General features: G+C 41.1%; 1 long non-coding RNA gene across 1 annotated transcript in view; it reads left to right on the forward strand.

The window, feature by feature from the left end:
* Positions 1–10,660: 10,660 nt before the first annotated feature.
* LOC125133107 (uncharacterized) overlaps positions 10,661–12,497 on the forward strand; it is an 83,040-nt gene continuing 81,203 nt past the window's right edge. The window contains exons 1-2 of the long non-coding RNA XR_007136419.1: positions 10,661–10,873; positions 12,372–12,429. This is a non-coding gene — a long non-coding RNA (uncharacterized LOC125133107). The remainder of the gene's footprint in view (positions 10,874–12,371; positions 12,430–12,497) is intronic.

Consider the following 12,497-nt stretch of genomic DNA (forward strand, 5'->3'; position numbering starts at 1 on the left):
CTATACCACAGCCACAGCAACTCTGGATCTGAGCTGTGTCTGCAACCTACACCACAGCTCACAGCAATGCCGGATCCTTAACCCACTGAGTGAGGCCAGGGATTGAACCTGCAACCTCATGGTTCCTAGTCAGATTCATTAACCACTGAGCCACAGCGGGAAATCCTACATTTCTTATTTGTGTATAATTTAACTACTTACTATAGTTATGGTTGATTGTAGTATTTTTGCCTTTCAGCTTTCGTAACTAGCTTTTTAAGTGACTAATCCAATACATTTACTATATTTGCCTTTATCTGTGTGGTTTTTCCTTTCATTTATTTTTATATTTCTAGTTGTGTTTTTTTTTTTATTTTTTTGCTTAATAAAGACTCTAACATGTAGTGGTGATGACCTCCTTAGTTTTCTATTTTTTTGTTTGTCTAGAAAATTTATCTTCCTTCAATTATGGATAATTGCCAGTTAGAGTATTTTAGGTTGCAAGATTTTTTTTTTCCTTTCTTTTCAGCATTTAAAATATATCCTACCACTCCCTTCTGACTTCTAAAGTTTCTGGTGAAAAGTCAACCAATAATCTTATGAGGTTTCCCTTGTATGTGATAAGTTGTTTTTCTCTTACTGCTGTTGATACCCTTTCATTATCTCTAAATTTTACATCTTAATTTTTTGTCTTCGTGTTTTATTTCTTTGAGTTCATCTTGTTTGGGACTTTCTGTACTCCCTATACCTGGATGTATGCTTTCTTCATCCCACTAGGGAAGTTTTCAACCATTATTTTTTCAAATAAGTTCTCTGTTATTTTCTCTGTTCTTATTTTCCTAGGATCCCTTGATACAAATGTTAGTACACTTGATGTTATCTCAGAGATCCCTTAAACTCTTCTCATTAAAAAATTCTTCCATCATTTTTCAATACTGGTGGGATGATTTCCACTATTCTCCTTTCATGTTGCTTATCCATTATATATTATCTAATTTTCCGTTAAGTTTCTCTAGTATTTATTTTTTTTTGCTTTTTATGGCTGCACCCATGGCATATGGATGTTCCCAGGCTAGGGGTCCAATCAGAGCTACAGATGCTGGCCTATGCCACAGCCACAGCAACACAGGATCCAAGCCATGTCTGCAAACTACACCATAGCTCATGGCAATGCCAGATCCTTAGCCCAATGAGGGAGGCCAGGGATCAAACCTGCAACCTCATGGTTCCTAGTTGGATTTGTTTCCACTGTGCTATGATGGGAATTCCTCCTCTAGTGTATTTTTAAGTTATTTTATTCTTAAGTTCTGATTAATTCTTTATTATATTTTCACATTTTTATTGAAATTCTCACCATGTTCCTCGATTCTTTTCCTGAGATTTGTGAGTATCCTTATGGCCATTTCTTTAACTCTTTATCAGGTAAATTACTTAATTCTGTTTCATTAGGATTTTTTTCCCCTGGGTTTTTTTTTTTCCTTTTCTTTCTTTTGCAATATATTCCCATTTCTTCATTTTTGTTCAACTTTCAGTTTTTGTTCCTTACTTGGGAACACATAGCACTACATCTGAAGCTGCCTTGGTGCAGTGGCTGCAGCTGGAGTGGGCTTAGTCTGGGGGAAGTTCCTGGAGAGCACTGTGCCTGAGACTGTCTTAGCAGGTGAAGGTCACATTACTTTTTGAAGACGCAGAGGGAATTGCCTATCCCTATCTGATTAGTTTCAGATTTATGTGGGAATATTTAGTGTCCCTATCTGGCTTCAGGCATTTCTAAAGTGCTGTATCAGAATGGTTATTCTTAGAGTGCATTCCAGCTTCATTTCCAAGAAGTTGAAATTAATATTTAGGGGAAATTGCTAGAGAGTCTCAGAGTTGCAAGTGGCCAAGTCAGGGAGAGGAGAACTAGCTGGAGGCAGTTTTTCAAAGAGGATTTTTAGGGAAAGGAGAGGAGTCAGACACTTTGCCCTGAATCCTGATTCAAAGAATCTTTCTGTCTATCCCCATCATAACCTAGGCTCACCACAATGCCAGCCACAAGCATTTATGGCATATGAATGCATAAAATATGAATAAGAAAGTCATTGATGATCTCATAAATCCTTACCAGTGTTGTGACAAGAATGACAAAATTAATAATATTATTATTATTATTTGACATTATTGAGAAACTGCTCTGGGCCAGGTCCTGGACAAAAGACTTTACATACATTATCTGGTTTAATCCTGACATACACAATATATAAAGTCTGTGAAGCCATTTTTTCCCTCTATGATGAAAGAGACATTAAAAAGTTTATCACCCACCTGAAGTCACATGGATGATGCACAAGTAACCAAAAGGAACCAGACTCCAGGCACCATGCAGTCTCATAACCATGATGCTCTATTGCTATGTCTTGAAGTTTCTACTGGGTTTGCTTGTGTACAATAATTTCTACTTCTTTGCTATGCAAGTTGCCTGAAGGCATGGTCACTGCTGCATCCCCAGAATCTGGTGCGGTGCTTGTGACATAGTACACATTCATTAATGCCTATGGACTGGATATTGGAGGTATGCAGAACCCTGTCATACAGTGGAAGGCTCCCAGTGGCCATAGCTGTCCTGGAAGATCCTGCCTTTTTGTCTTAGCTCAGGGACAGATCTCTCCCTGTCAGAGATATCATTGGTGCCCTTCCCATATCCTTGTTTTCTGGTCAGCATAACCATTCCCCATTTGCTGTGGGAGTTGGCTGGTAATGGCTCACATCTGCATCCTTTTCAGAAGAATGATCCTCCACTGACAGTTCCTGTTTTTCCTGGTGATATCTGGGGGTTGGGTAGTGCAACCTCCTTCCATTCCTCACAAGGAGGCATCTAGCCAGCATCTGCAGTGCATTCACACCCAAGAGCACCCCAAAGAACCAGGTTGAAAATAGGCTTTTCCTAAAACACATCATTAATGTGCTTCCTCTCCTTTCATTTCCTAACAATATTTTCAGAGAACATCCCTCAATAAGTCACTTACACAAGAATCATCATCTTATTCTTTGCTCCTAGGAAGCATGACCTAAGATACCCTAGAATTTAAAATGTGAAAGGAAGGAGTTCCTATTGTGGCTCAGTAGGTTAAGGAGTTGACATTATCTCTGTGAAAATGTGGGTTTGATCCCTGACCGCTCAATGCATTAAGGACCAGGTGTTGTTACAAGCTGTGGCATAGCTCTCAGATATGGCCCAGTTTCAGTGTTGCCATGGCTGTGGCATAGGCTGCAGCTGCATCTCCAATTTGATCTGTGGCCCAGGAACTTTCATATGGTGCAGATGCCACCTTAAAAAGAAAAAGAAAAAGAAAAAGAAAAAGAAAAAGAAAAAGAGGAGTTCCCATCATGGCTCAGTGGTTAATGAATCCAACTAGGAACCATGAGGTTGGGGGTTTGATCCCTGTCCTTGCTCAGTGGGTTAAGGATCTGGCATTGCCATGAGCTGTGGTGTAGGTGGCAGATGCGGCTCAGATCTGGTGTGGCTGTGGCTCTGGCATAGGCTGGCAGCCATAGCTCCAATTGGACCCCTAGCCTGGGAACCTCCGTATGCCATGGGTGTGGCCCTAGAAAAAGACAAAAAAAGAAAAAGAAAAAGAAAATGTGAAACGAACATATCTGTGTACCTCCTACCCCTGTTGTTTCATACTCTCAAAATATTCTAGCATATTTCTGGACATTTTATGAGGCCTACTAGGATGGTTTTTGTTGCCTATAATCAAAATAAACCTAATATATGCAAATGACAATCTCTCTGTTTTTGCCAGTCAGTAAAGTGATCTAAAATTTAGAAACTGAACAGAATTCCTATTGTTCCAAGATGCTCGAAGATGTAGGTATCTTGGTCTAGGGTGGTAGCTAGGTCTGATAATAGTCCTAAAAACAATCCCCAAAGGTGTCCTTGCTACAGGCTGTGTCTGTCACATCAGAGAAGCTTAATTATCTGAAAGTACCACTCAAAAGAGCCTTTATATAGTTCCTGTGGAAGAAAGATGCTGCTGCTACCTGCTTTTTTTCTCACTGACAAGGTTGCATTAGCAGGCTTGGATCCTGTCCAAATTCACCAAGATCTTAAAGAATTTTGAAGTAGTTAATGGCATCTTTGTACTAATAAAAACAGAGTGTCCAGAGTAAGGGAGGAATAACCTCACTTTGCCTGGTGCTGTACAGGTACAGGATGAAGTGTTATAGTCAGTTAGGGAAGCATCAATTAAGTCAATGCTTGATGATTTGAATGGGGAAGGACCAGGAGGAAAAGGACCTGTAAATCATGCAACCTGAAAAAGTAAGTATGCTGTACCTTTTTTTTTTTTAAGAGATATAATTGGGACCTACTGAGGGCAGTCTTCATGTTTTGTAACTAATGCCATGTGGCTGCAGAGGAAGAATTAAGAGTGGATAGAATCCATGCAAAATCATACTATCCTAACATAACATAAGGAAGTGTTTCTAACAACAAAATCATTCAAGTACTTGAATTCCCATCACTGAGCTTTTGGAGATGAAGCCTGAGGATCATTCACCCTACTGTTTAACAAGACAGTGTTTGTTACGCAAAGGTCTATATTGGATGGCCCCTGAATTTCCTTCAAACATGAAAGCCTCAGATTCTCTGAGTTAGGTTTAAGAAGAGAGACATGTCTGTTAGCTATGATCTCTCAATGTACTTAGCTTTAGTTGGGGGACCCTTGGGAAGAAGAGTAGGCATAAAACCAATAAAAGACTCAATACAATGCATATGTAAGATTTCTAGGCTCCAGTCCTCTAGCTTGGGAAGTGAAGCTATCACTGCTGGGGCAGTTGGACAGAAATCCTCACCCTGCAAGGCAGCCTTTCTCTTTTAACGATGTACTGTGGTTCAAGACAGCTTCCTCGGCATGGTTTGAGAAACACTATCAGTGCAAAACCTGGTGTGCTGGCTCTGCTGCTCATTATGTTTCTGGTGTTGGGAAAGTTCTCTAAGCCTGTTTCCTGTGATGATGTCAATTTCTGCCATATCTAATGATGAGACAAAAAGAGGAGATGGGAAGATATCCAGGGATGACTTTACATTTCCAGGCTCAGCACCAGCAGAACTATAGCTCAGTTCCTTCTAGACATGCCACATTATCTGTGTAAGTTGCTGAGTTCCTTTTGAGACATGTTGAGCCTGTTGGAGAGATGGAGAATTGGGTAAGTGGCCCCAAAACACAAGTAAGAGGGAAATCAGGGCTGGGACTAGGAATCTGGGAACCACTGCGTATTTACTGAGGCTATATGAGTGGATGATACCCAAGAAAAAAGTATGCAGAGAAAGGGCAGGTGCTCTCTTTCCAAGAGAGAACTTGGAGAGAGAGAGCAAGCCAGGTGATGGGAGGATTTATTGGGCTATCAAAGGAACTCAAGAGAGTGATTTAGAGCCAGAAGGGCTAAAGAGGAGAGGTAGGAAATCTATGATGAAATAAAATTTATATTTTAAGGCAAGACAAGAAAAAATAAACATGAAACTCTCTCTGCGTGTTTGTTTTGGGCTCCTTCCTCCCTCATGTGTAGGGTGCATCTGCACTACACATTAACTGGGGCTCCTCAAAGATGGGAGGGTCTGCTCAACCTCAGAGATCAATTCTCTCTTCTGATATTTGTAATGCAACTTTAAAGAATAATGCTCTTTTGCAGCTCTGGAGGGGGTCATGGTGACTTCCTGTTTGCTTTTTATGGTGTTTGCCTGGACTATGTATCCTTGGTGAACTTTATGTATATATTAGTATGTCATTTTGATATATGATCCTTTGTCTCAAAAATGTGTATGACTGTGCCTTGAACTTCCAACCGGTAGAAAATTTCCTTTTTTTTGTCTTAACTTGATAGCTAATTGAATTTTCATGGACAGATTCATAGAACAAGAGTATGAGTAATAGTGTTATATTTTCAGGGGTTTTAAGGGGGCTGAGGACTGAGAAAGGGACACCGGTCAAGTTGACTTGGGAATCACTCCTAGTGAGTGACCAGGATAGGACTCTCTTGGCTACAACCTAATTCAAATGAGCAGAGTCAAAAACAGGAATGTAGTAATAGCTCTTAGAATCAAAGGAAGGACTGAGACAGAAAACCACAAAGAGGGCCAAAGGTGTAGTCTTCCTTAGAATAGCTGGAACCAAAAACTCAAATGCCACCAAGCCTCTCCCAGCGGATCACTCTTGCTTGTCTCTGCATATTGATTTTATTCTTTCAGAGGGACATTTTCACAATACAGGAAACCTGACAAAAGCAACTCTATGTTCCCATCACCGTCACTACTGAGTGACTGTCTTTACACATGGATAATATCTGAACCATATATAAAAATAGAACCCTGATCCATAACCTGCAGTAACTTGCCCAGGAAACCAACCTCCTTAATTATGATAACTAGCCCACAAAGCCAGCCTGTTATAGGTCAGACTTGCAGGAAGTCAGATTGTTATCACTAGTAATAATTTAGGAAGCTAAAATAGCCAGGCCTTGATTAATAACTGACAGCTTCCCTAATTTTGCCCCCTCCTTCTGACTTAGGACCAACCAAATAAAGCCAAATATGCATGTGCACTCCTAAACCAATCATATTGGATGCCCTACTTGTAGTAAGCCTGCCTGCAACTTCCCTGTGTCAATAACCTCAAATCAGGGCACACCCAAACTCTTCCTTTTTTCCCCTATAAAGCTTCCCCACTCTTCCCCCTGCCTTTGAATCTCTGCCAAAACACAAATGGCAGTGGCTGACTCCTTCGCTATAGCATGTCTGGATATATAGGCTTTACTTATTCCCATCTGGTCAGTGTATTTTATACTTCATGCTCAGAGAGGAAAAGAACTTTCTTCCATCAACTCCAATTAGAAATCCCTATGAAAATATCCTGATTGGCCTACCTTCTGCTTTAGCTCCTTCCCCAGACCAATCACTGTTGCTATTGTGGGTTTACAATATTTAGCTTAGCTTAGGATAAGCTTAGGAATTGTTTTTTTCAAAAACAAAAGTTTCTGGCAAATGCTTTTCTTAGACATAGAATAATTCTTCCTTGGTCCTCATCCTGAATGATTCCTATTGGTGGATGGCTTCATTTGAAGCAGGCTTCTTTTGTATCCTCTTTTACTAGCCAAGGATCAGGGAGTGTGTTAGTTTCTAAAACCTGCTCCTTTTACAAAATTCACTTTCTCTGCAGTGTTTACGCAATTTGAACCACTCATTTGGAGTCATAAAGAGCCTTAAATTAGAAATTCCTGGAAATCTGGAATGTGGTTTGGCCTTCTCAACCTCTTTAAATTATTTAATTATATATATTTTGCCAGCATCACATGGAAAAAAAAAGTTCTTTTTCATCATCTTTGCCATATTGTACTTTTTTCAAAGGGTAACAAAATAATGGGATTTCAGCCTTCAGAAAATTCAGGTCCTCTTTGCTCATATAAAAATAATAATATTCTTTGGGATCATAATGTTCTATAAACACATTTCCCTTTTTAGTTATATTTTTGAAAAGCCAGTTAATTCTTCTTGTCACCTTATTTTAATCTCCTTATGTGAGCTTTTTAATATATACATTTTTAAGTTGAACCCACTTCCCTGCCCAAAGGATGACAGCTCCCATTCTGATTGTGAAACTCTAGGAAAGGAATAGTTTTCCTAAAAGAGAGAGGGTTCTGCATTCCCATCACTGGGTCCACTTGGCACAGATGGTGCTGGGGAGACAAAAGAGTTAATTGTCCTCTAGAGAAAGTTAAGGAATGTGGCTGTGCAGAGAGGGGCTTCCCAGTGTGCATCTGATGGGAAGACAGACCGTGGCAAGGAGGGGTATACAGATTAGGGCTTGAAGAGATATTGTTTCAGACATCCTGGAACTGAAATGGGGACAGAGTCAGGAGGAAGAATGACAGCCAAAGGTGTCAAAATCATCTTGGGGGATGGAAACAGCTAATGGGCTGTGAAAATAAGGATGCTCTAAATCAAAGAAAGAGCTTGGTATTTTCAGCCAAGCCATTTTTCTTAACCTTCCGCCCTTTTCAACTCTCCTATTCTTCCTCCTGATCTCCTTTTCTGTGATAGGGACAAACCAAGTGACAGAAACTGAGCCTTGAAAAGGGCATGTGCTTCAGGCTTCTTGGACATCTTCTCTCTGTGCTTCCCCTTCCTGTGCCCCTAAATGCTACATCGTGACTCAGGCTAGAGTGAGCCTCCTCCCCTGCTGTCTCTCCCCAGGAGAGGGTCTTGGTGTCTAGAGTCTTGCCTGATGAGATAAAGCTGACTCCTCTGGGTGATGACCCCCATTATGCTTTGTTTATTCACTGTAGAGCTTGTATGGTTTCGGGGTCAGTGAGAAGGCAAGGGAAATTTAAAACATGAACAGCAAATGCTTCTGTTCTTTGCTTCTTCTCTCAGGAATGTTGCAGGAGTGTGGCAGAGCCAAAGGGATCCTGCTTTCTTTGGGGAAGCTGCTATGGCATTAGTTTTTCCCTGCAGATCTTTTTTTTTTTTTGTCTTTTCTAGGGCCACACCCATACCTGTGGTATTGAATCTGCAACCTCATGGTTCCCAGTCGGATTTGTTAACCACTGAGCCATGACAGGAACTCCTCCCTGCTGATCTTTACCAGTATTACTTACAAGGATACAGAGGTGGTGATATCCCGGAGAGCTGAGAGTTGATTAGCTCATCAGGCCAGTTCTCACAGCCTCTATTTGGTATCTGGAAATCAAGCAGATATTTAAAACACATGGGAGTCCCCATCATGGCACAGCAGAAATGAATCTGACTAGGAACTATGAGATTTCAGGTTTGATCCCTGGCCTCGCTCAGTGGGTTGAGGATCCAGCATCGCTGTGAGCTGTGGTGTAGGTCACAGATGTGACTTAGATCTGGCATTGCTGTGGATGTGGAATAGGCTGAAAGCTGTAGCTCTGATTTGACACCTAGCCTTGGAACCTCCATATGCTGTGTGTGCAGCCCTAAAAAGCAAAAAAATAAAAATAAAAATAATGATAAATAAATAAAAATAAACATTGCAATTCTCACTTAAAATAAAAAATAAAATTAAAAAAAGAAAAGGCACGGATGTCTCCTCCAAGGAAGCACCTGACATTTTCAGAAATGTCAGGAGTGGAGGAAAAACCTGGAGAGAAAAGATACTAAGCAAGGCCAGTTCTGTAAAGTGTTACAGAGCCTGTGGCCAGTGCTCTCTGGAGGTCTGGAGGTGATCCCCATGGAAACTGCCATCCCTCTGAATAAGGGTGATGGTCATATAGGGGCCTCTATCCATCCTGTGTCCCTAATTGGTGTGCAGGAAAAACCAAGAGCATCTCCTTTGACTTGCCTGCCTGGACCCTGCTGATGAGAATAGCCCCAAACTAGACTGGGATGGATACATTATGGTGACCATGCAAAGAACGGTAGAATGTTAAGGTAGACATTTAGGAACATTCAAGTTTGGGAAACAAATAAGTGTAGAAATCTGTTTCCAAATTAGTTTTTGTTAACTTCTTATAGTCTGCTATGAATCTGATTGTTTTATTTCTGGTTCTTGCATTGGTTCCTAACTTTCTAAACATTACTGTTGATTTAAACATTTTTAGAGAGAATCTGAGCTCTCTTCCTACCCTGAGTGTCAGATTTCCTGGGAAGGGACATGGAAATGTGCCTGCATGCCTGTCTACATATCTTATGCTCTGCAAGGCTTGCTTGTTGAGTCATCAGGATGCAGAACCTGGCAGGTCCTGGTGAAAGCTAAGCCGTACAGCTTCTCCTCAGCTCCACTCTCATCTGTGCCACTCACAGTGACAAAGCTCCAGATGACCAGCCACATTTCAGGACTGGCCCATTGAGTTCTGTCCACTCCTCCTCACCAGTGTGTGCTGTGCTCCTTGCTGGTGGCCTCCATGAACACTTCACTCCCCTGTCCTGCACCTGTTCCTTTGAGTTACAAGCATCTATAGAAAGGAAGCTGTGTTGTGTTCTTTGTCTCCTGGGTCCCAAAGCATGGCTGCTTGTGCCTGAAACCTCACAAAATCCCTCATGAAAATGATTCTCTCATCTTCTCTCTGAGGAGCATCTCCCTATAGACATTATCTGCTTGGGCAATGTTTTCCCCTTTCTTTGCTGCCTTTGCCTGCACTACCCCAGAGAGCTGATTGTGGACCATCTTGCTCCAGGCCATCCTCATCCTATGATGTCAACTCATGCAAATAAGTACCTGGAGGAACCACCAGCCAACCAATTTATCAGACACAGCCAGGGTGTGCAACCCACTTCAGCCTCTGTTGGGATTCTTTCAAGAAACACACAGCAAGACAGGAAAAACATCTGAAATAATGTCTTGATGCTGCCTCCTCCATTAAGCCTTCCCTTATTTACCTAGCAAAATGTTTCTCTTTATCCTCGAGCCCTGTTTGGACTTTTTTCTATGTAGATATTTTGTGTTGTTTGAACTCAGTTCTATATGTATGCTTAGTAAACTGAGGGCTCCATGAATGGAGGTTACATAGACTACATTAAAGTGCCTAGCACACACTACTTGCATGTGTGTATGTCTATACATTCACACACACACACACACACACACACACACACACACAAACACCTTATCCCCTAGGACTTCCTACACCCCCCTTCCATCTTTGGAAATCAGCAGCTGAAGGTTATTGTTGAAATGAGCAATTTTCTGCAGGGATGAGCATCTCATCATTACCTGCCTTTTGTTGCACACAGAATTCCCTTGACACCTGGGGAGAGGAGAAGTCAGTGTTACCTCTGCATCAAATGTGGCACCTGCAGAAAACCTCCAATGCTGAGGAAGATTGTGGAATCTCAGAATGCAAATTGTAATCAGTTTCATTCTGTGCATAATAGCAGCATCTTCTCAAGGCTGAGGTAAGCACTAATTCTTCAGGTGAGGACAACAATTTACCTCTTGCTCTGTGGGTGGCTTGCAAATTGGGCTTCAATTCCACACAGTGCCTGCCTTAGCTTCTACTCACCCAAGTTCCCTAGCGGGGAGATACAGGCCAAGTAACTATTCAAGAGAAAGGACTGGGAAGTTTGAAACTCAATGATTTAATCTTCCTTTTGTAAAAAAAAAAAATGTGGGGTCAGAGTCAAGAGACATTGGATAATTATTTTCAAAAAACATTGGCTTTTAACAACAAAAGGAAGTAGATACCCAAGGATACTGGGCAGGTAGCAACACATCATTTCCAAGCTAGCCACACATACTTTCTTGGCTATTCTCTGGAGGAAATCTGATTTGTTATTCTGAGTAAAAATAAGTGTGATTGCCTCTGTCATCACTGGGTTCAGGGCATCCTCATCAGTACAGGCCTGTTTTGATTACCTGCAGACAGATGACAGCCCCAATTTGAGCATGGCATGCCAGCCCGTTCTTGTGTCTGTTGTTATTTAACTGATTGTACTGCACATACTGATTGGAAGTATCTATCATGATACCTCTTTGGGGGATGAATTCCTCTCTGATTGAATATTTCAAGGCAGCCTACTTAAGAGCTGCTATGTTTTTGAAAGGTTTATTTCCACCCAGATTAATCTGTGTTAGGTAACTCTTCAGCTCTTAGAGTTTTACTTTAATTGCAATTAATGTCAAAAATATTTTTAGTTACTGCTTTGAGTTCTGTTGTTCTTTCAGGCATGAGTGTTTTTGTTCAGGCTATTAAAAGCTTGAGAGGTTTTATTGCAAAACTTTCCATTGCTATTGGAATTTTGGAATAGCTATATGATGTAATGAAGAAAGTGTCACTCACCACTGTTCTTCCTGGACAGGCTGCTGGGTGTCTGAAGGGCATATTTGATAAAGTTCTAGGAGTAGGGAGGAGATGATCTAAATGATCCAGATGTGGGCAGGAGTGTTCTGCATGACTCAAGGGGAAGAATTTGTTATCCTGGAGAGATAACGGTGATGGAAAAAGAGAAAGGGATAGAGAGAGGCAGTGAGAGGGTCAAAGTGACATGCCTTAAGATGTGAACTTTTCTATAAATCTTGGTGGAATCTACAAAAAACATGGAATATTGAGGGAATAGTGCTGTTCCTCATGGAAACCAGTGGAAAGCCTGGAGTTTGAAACTCAGATCAATATGAGGCAAATCAGATACAGCTCGTACAGGTGTAGGAAGCTGAGAAATGCATGGAAAGAGAGTGGCATCACCTCACATATTCCTGGGATGTCATGGGACTTGGGATAAAGTTACCCAGGCCAACTCCAACCAGGAGGTGCAAACATCTGCACTATAGTTATGAAGTGGGTTTTTTTTTAATTATTGGGCAACATAGCTTGAGACATTACATTCACTTATTCCCTTCTGATTCTATTTGTAAATCACCAACTCTATGCCCGGCATGGAACTGGATTCTGTGAAGGAGACACTGAAATAAAAAACAGCTTCTGCCTCAAGAAACTTCATGTCTCATTGGGGAGGTAAGCTTGTAGGAAAATTTAAGGTCTTCAATTTTGAACCTAGCAGATTTTCATTTCAATGCTATGAA

The sequence above is a fragment of the Phacochoerus africanus genome, chromosome 8, assembly GCF_016906955.1.
Source record: "Phacochoerus africanus isolate WHEZ1 chromosome 8, ROS_Pafr_v1, whole genome shotgun sequence".
NCBI lineage: Eukaryota > Metazoa > Chordata > Mammalia > Artiodactyla > Suidae > Phacochoerus > Phacochoerus africanus.